At 43.1% G+C, this 7,158-nt stretch overlaps 1 non-coding gene across 1 annotated transcript; it reads left to right on the plus strand.

Moving 5' to 3' along the window:
- Positions 1-1,126: 1,126 nt before the first annotated feature.
- LOC130278340 (U6 spliceosomal RNA) lies at positions 1,127-1,233 on the plus strand. Its single transcript, XR_008845988.1, has one exon. It is a non-coding gene; the product is annotated as a U6 spliceosomal RNA (small nuclear RNA).
- The last annotated feature ends 5,925 nt before the right edge of the window (positions 1,234-7,158 follow it).

Here is a 7,158-nt window from a genome sequence, read left to right on the forward strand (position 1 = left end):
CTATGTGTGCTCCTCATGCTGCCGCCACCTCCACGCTGTGTCATTCAGCCACTATATGTTCTCCTCATGCTGCCGCAAACTCCAGGCTGTGTCATTTAGCCACTATATGTTCTCCTCATGCTGCCGACACCTCCACGCTGTGTCATTTAGACACTAAATGTTCTCTTCATGCTGCCGCAAACTCCAGGCTGTCATTCAGCCACTATATGTTCTCCTCATGCTGCCACAAACTCCAGGATGTTTCATTCAGCCAATATGTGGTCTCCTCATGCTGCCACCAAATCCAGGCTGTGTCATTCAGCTACTATATGTTCTCCACATGCTGCCACCACCTCCATACTGTGTCATTCAGCCACTATATGTTCTCCTCATGCTGCTGCCACCTCCAAGCTGTGTTATTCAGCCATTATATGTTCTCCTCAATCTGCCGCCACCTCCAAGCTGTGTCATTCAGCCACTATATGTTCTCCTCATGCTGCTGCCACCTATAAGCTGTGTCATTCAGTCGCTATATGTTCTCCTCATTCTGCCGCCACCTCTACGCTGTGTCATTCAGCCACTATGTATTCTCCTCATGCTGCCGCCACTTTCACACTCTGTCATTTAGCCACTATATGTTCTCATGCTGCCACCAACTCCAGGCTGTGTCATTCAGCCACTATATGGTCTCCTCATACTGATGCCACCTCCAGGGTCTGTCATTGTGCCGCCATATCACATTTGACTTCTTGTTAGATTTGGTCTTTTGAAACCACGCTATTTATTCAAAATAAACGCAGGGGCCAGGGACATTAAACTTGGGAGTATAACATTAAATTAAAATTTCTAAATCTTACATTTAAATTTCAACAAATCGATGTAATCTGTTCAAGACTGAGGCCCTATGGTCCTTGACGTCATATATTAGCTGTGGAATTACCACAAGAATCCAATGAAACAGGATGGAGCAATAACAATGAACCATAGCTCATTAAATGAAAGATTTGCAGTTCCACAAGGAGTAAGACAGTGGGGGGGGGGGGGCAGGGGCACTGAGAGGCACGGGCTGGAACGTGGTAGCTCACCTCTCAGCGGACCGCCAGCTCGATTCTCACCAGAATGGACACTCAAAAGATTTAAATAAATTGTGCTCGCTTCAGCAGCACATATTCTAAAATTGAAATGATACAGAGAAGATTAGCATGATCCCTGCACGAGGATGAAACGCAAATTTGTGCAGCGTTTCAAAAAAGAAAAAAAAGATGTAAATATTTTAAAATTAAATTATATAAAAATTACATTAAAAAAATCTATTTATTTTCTACCACATCCAGTCATTCTGTGGCAGTGATTCTAATTGGGATGCCTGTAATCTGCATATCATACTGAAAAACAGTATTATTTAACCAACACAGCACACTCCCTGTGCATGTTAGGAGAAGGAAATGTGTTCTACACCCCTATTGAGGCTCTCTGGAGGCCAGAAACAGGCGTTTTTAATAGTGACTCACCGCAAATAAATCCGGAACGAAACAAACCTTTTGGGAAAATTCGGCGAATCGGCCGAATCAAATTTTTAAAAAATTCGCTCATCTCTAATTAAAGTGATACAAACATATAGATGAGAATACCATGTCAGCTTCTTCCTACTATATGTTTATGGTTCATAACTGGGCATGCAAGGTCTGGAATTTGATCATTAAACGGGTACTCTGGGAGACTAAACCCATAGCCCAACCTTTCCCTCTCACAAACCTATTTAATTGTCTAAATAACATGCATTAGCTACTTAAAACAGTATCCCCTCTTTCTGTTGTCACTTTCATGAAGGAAGTGAGGAAAATAAGTCATCCAGCCATCCACTGTGTCTCTTTCCAAGTCCCTCTCATAAAGAAACACTCAAGGACCCTTCTGAGAGACACAGACCACATGGTTTCTGCCCTGCACTGATGAAACATGCTCCCTTTAGCTGGGAGGTGTGTGCAGCCTTAGCCAATCACACTCTGTATCTCTCTGCTCACAGAACAGGAGGGTAGGTCTGCTCTCAGAGGGGGAACAAGATGGCAATGACAGAGAAACTGCAATGTCTACTGGGAAATGTAGTATTTATGCTGAAGAGGAGGGAAGGATGGCTAAGAATATCATTCAGACAGAGAAGACAACAGGGGGTCACAGGAGAGATGCAGTTCCGCCATCAGGGGGGTACAACCCATACACCTGTAAGGGACCCGGAGCTTGAGGAGGGCCCGGCCGACCCTGTCCTTTTTTTTTAGCTTGTCAGTGAGTGACTGTGTCTGTCACTCACTGACCGCTGGGGGCCTGCCCCTGTACACTGCTCGCTGATTGACTGACTGACAACATACAGTCAGTCAATCAGTCAGAATCCTTTGAAAAGGCAGCGGGCCCCCTCACATGCTGGGCTGGCCCTACCGGAGGACATATGACGGGGCAACCAGACTTGCCCCATCACTAAACTGGTACTTACATCTGCCTGGGGGACTTGCTGGCGGAGGTGCACACAGTGAGTGACGTCCTGTGCGGCCCATGCAATGACGTCACTTATAGTGCGCACCTCCGCCAGCAAGTCCCCCAGGCAGATGTAAGTAGCGCAGGCCATGTGAGTGAGTGTGTGTGTAGCACAGGCCGTGTGAGTGAGTGAGTGTGTGTGTGATGTAAGTAGCGCAGGTCGAGTGAGCGAGTGAGTGTGTGTGTTTTGGTGGGTGCTTCCTAATGTGGGGAATTTATGCTACACTACCTAATGTGGGGAATTTATGCTACACTACCTAATGTGGGGAATTTATGTTACACTACCTAATGTGGGGAATTTATGCTACGCTACCTAATGTGGGGAATTTATGCTACACTACCTAATGTGGGGAATTTATGCTACGCTACCTAATGTGGGGAATATATGCTACACTACCTAATGTGGGGAATTTATGCTACGCTACCTAATGTGGGGAATATATGCTACACTACCTAATGTGGGGAATTTATGCTACACTACCTAATGTGGGGAATTCATGCTACGCTACCTAATGTTGGGAATATATGCTACACTACCTAATGTGGGGAATTTATGCTACACTACCTAATGTGGGGAATTTATGTTACGCTACCTAATGTGGGGAATTTATGCTACACTACCTAATGTGGGGAATTTCTGCTACATTACCTAATGTGGGGAATTTATGCTACGCTACCTAATGTGGGGAATATATGCTACACTACCTAATGTGGGGAATTTATGCTACGCTAGCTAATGTGGGGAATTTATGCTACGCTACCTATGTGGGGAATATATGCTACACTGCCTAATGTGGGGAATTTATGCTACACTACCTAATGTGGGTAATTTATGTTACGCTACCTAATGTGGGGAATTTATGCTACACTACCTAATGTAGGGAATCTTTGCTACACTACCTAATGTGGGGAATTTATGCTACGCTACCTAATGTGGGGAATATATGCTACACTACCTAATGTGGGGAATTTATGTTACGCTACCTAATGTGGGGAATTTATGCTACACTACCTAATGTGGGGAATTTATGCTACACTACCTAATGTGGGGAATTTATGTTACGCTACCTAATGTGGGGAATATATGCTACACTATCTAATGTGGGGAATTTATGCTACGCTACCTAATGTGGGGAAACTATGCTACCTAATGTGGGGAAACTATGCTGTGCTACCTAACGTGGGGAAACTATGCTACCTAATGTGGGGGAACTGGTGCCCACCTAATGCAGATGAATGTGAGTTGCAGCGCAATGTTATAGCATAGTACTTTTTTTGGGGGGGGTGGGGGCAGGAACATTTTTTGCACAGTGGCCCTCTGCTGTCTGTGATCGCTCCTGGGCCAGGCATAGGCTGCATCCCTCTATATAGGGGTGTAGCTCCATCCCCTGAAAGAAATCTCTCCCCCTGCCAGGCTGGTCCATCACCCCCCCTCCCCCCCCTGCCCTATTGCTGCTTTCTAAAAAAAAAAAAGTGCAGTTCACACGGCGCTTCTTCCATCACTTCTCCTGCCCGGCAGCACTGTGTGGGCCATTAAGACACACACAACATTCAATATGGAGTGACAGGAAGGAGCCAGCAGCTTCATCCTGTCACTCCAGCCCGGGCTTCCTGTGTGGCAGCGGCTTATCAAGAGGCTGTCTGCACAGGAATCAGAGAGAAGAGGAGCGACAGCAGCTGCAGGGGAACAAAGGAAAGGTGAGTGATTTTTTTTTTCATGCTATGAGGGGATAATATACGATCGCAGCAATGTGAGGGGGATAATATACAATGGAGGCCAATGTGAGGGGCATAATATACTATGGGGTAATGTGAGGGGCATAATACACTATGAGGTAATGTAAAGAGCATAATATACTATGGGGTAATGTGAGGGGCATAATAACCTATTGCGGCAATGTTTGGGCCTATACAGCTGCACAGAGGGATCTAGTACTATATGGGGCAGTGTGATACATATAGGGGGTTTGTATAGAGGTGAGGAGTATGCTGTAGCGAGAATCCTAAAATGTTTGTCTGGCAGATTCGGTGAAGACGAGTTGTGATCGGGAGAAATCTTCATGATGAGCCAGGACAGATAGATAAAAGTGAACGACTCTGATCAGAGAAGACACCCCTGTGAGTATGTAACTATAATTACTTATATGGTCTGCAGCTTCTGTGTACAGCTCAAATCTACCTCTATCTAGGGGTTAGTGATCTTTTGTATAGTGGTTTTTATTCAGTAACAATATATCAGTATTAGTCAGTGGTCATGGTGTGGCGGAATTATATGTCCCTTGTATTGTGGTGATGTTAGTGATACTGGTCAGTGTATAGTGGTTTTTATTTCCTTACAGTATGGTGGTATTATGTAGTCACTTTATAACTAATATGGAGTGGTGATATTATTTTATCTTTCTAAGCCCGGTACTGAGATAAAACCTAGCGTGTGCCTCAGTGAGGGGAGGGGAGGTGTGGCAGACTACAAGCTGTGTAAGGGGCCCCAAAATTTCTGATGGCAGCCCTGGAAACATGTATATCAGGCAGGATCATTTACAGGCTTTGGAGCTTTTTTTTATACGTACTTCCCCTGGAGCACCCCTTTAAGTTTGTATTGATACCATAAGACTCTAAAACATGGCATCTGACCATACTGTACTCTAGAGATTGCTGGCTTCTTTCCTAGCTAAAGAGAATGTCTAATTGCAGACATATAGCTCTGTAGGTTATATCTCATTACTTAATTATATTCAATGCTTCATTGGTTTCAGCTCCAGCAGGTGTCTTGCCAATTTTTAGCATTTAAAGATTATCTGGATTTGACATTTAGTCATAAATAAATATGGGACAAGAAGAAAAAAGAGAATGCATCACATCAAATTCTTAACAAGTGACAATTTACTTGGAAAAGTAAACTTCACGTATATTTATAGGATCTTTAGGATTTAGGATTTCCTCTAGTGATTACTATACAGTTTAAATGTAACCATTAAAGAAAATCTGTCACCAATTGTCATTAATAGTGTCTCCTACTTTTCTATATTCCATGAACCAAAAATACAGCAGTGGAAATCTACCCTCTGGACCCGAAGTCTTCTCCTCAATAAAATACCACAACATATGGAAAACATCAAATGTTGACCTAGGAGTACATTTTATCATATACCCTGTTGTGTCCTATATTCATTCCTGGGGGTATCTGAAGCCGACGTCGGTAATCTGCAAGACCTCACAGCCAGCAGCTGCCATTATTGCCATTACTGATTTTTTTTACGTGTACTGCCAAGAGAGCTTCTGCATCCCCCTGGGGGTACGTGTACCCCAAGTTGAGAACTGCAGCTCTAGATCAATCTCTTTAAGCTGAAGCAGACACCTCCTAACAGTTACATTCATAATAATATGTCTATATACATGGACTCTCTACAATACCATATACTCAATAGCAATGAGAAGTGTTTGTCCGACAAAGCTAGGTAAATGTAAGCCCACTATGGACAGGTATGGGAGTGAAGTATGTTGCTGTGAAGAATATGGGTGGTGCTCTGACATGGTTCAGCAAACATCCAAATCAATTCTCAAAGAAATAATGAAGGTCAGCGACTCACTAGTGATGATCTTCAATCTTTTCTTTATTGATGAATACTCACATCATACGATACAGGAGAGGGACAGTGAAGGGGGGGTAAAGCAGGCAACGGTAGCCGTTTCGCACAAATTAGTGCTTCATCTGGCCTATGAAATAGTTGGTCCACCCATCTCAAAATGTTATATTGTGGTGACCTGAGGAGTATGTAATGGACTTTGACTTTGGTTTCACAGTATTTCTTTGTTCTTCTTTGACACTCTATCGAATGTCTGTATTTACTTTCTTTCTCCATACAGTGGGGATCAAAAGTTTGGGCACCCCAGGTAAAAATTTGTATTAATGTGCATAAAGAAGCCAGAGAAAGATGGAAAAATCTCCAAAAGGCATCAAATTATAGATTAGACATTCTTATAATATGTCAACAAAAGTTAGATTTTATTTCCATCATTTACACTTTCAAAATAACAGAAAACAAAAAAATGGCGTCTGCAAAAGTTTGGGCACCCTGCAGAATTTATAGCATGCACTGCCCCCTTTGCAAAGCTAAGACGTGCCAGTGTCATGGGTTGTTCTCAACCATCATCTGGAAAGACCAGGTGATGTCAATCTCAAAGATTTTAAATGCCCAGACTCATCTGACCTTGCCTCAACAATCAGCACCATGGGTTCTTCTCAGCAGTTGTCTAGAAATCTGAAAATAGTTGACACTGGAGAAGGCTATAAGAAGATAGCAAAAAGTTTTCAGATGTCAATATCCTCTGTTCGTAATGTAATTAAGAAATGGCAGTCATCAGGAACAGTGGAAGTTAAAGCAAGATCTGGAAGACCAAGAAAAATATCAGACAGAACAGCTCGCAGGATTGTGAGAAAAACAATTCAAAACCCACGTTTGACTGCACAATCCCTCCAGAAAGATCTGGCAGACACTGGAGTTGTGGTACACTATTCCACTATAAAGAGATACTTGTACAAATATCGTCTCCATGGAAGAGTTATCAGAAGAAAACCTCTTCTACATCCTCACCACAAAAATCAGCGTTTGAACTTTGCAAATGAACATATAGACAAGCCTGATGCGTTTAGGA

The sequence above is a fragment of the Hyla sarda genome, chromosome 6, assembly GCF_029499605.1.
Source record: "Hyla sarda isolate aHylSar1 chromosome 6, aHylSar1.hap1, whole genome shotgun sequence".
NCBI classification, from domain to species: domain Eukaryota; kingdom Metazoa; phylum Chordata; class Amphibia; order Anura; family Hylidae; genus Hyla; species Hyla sarda.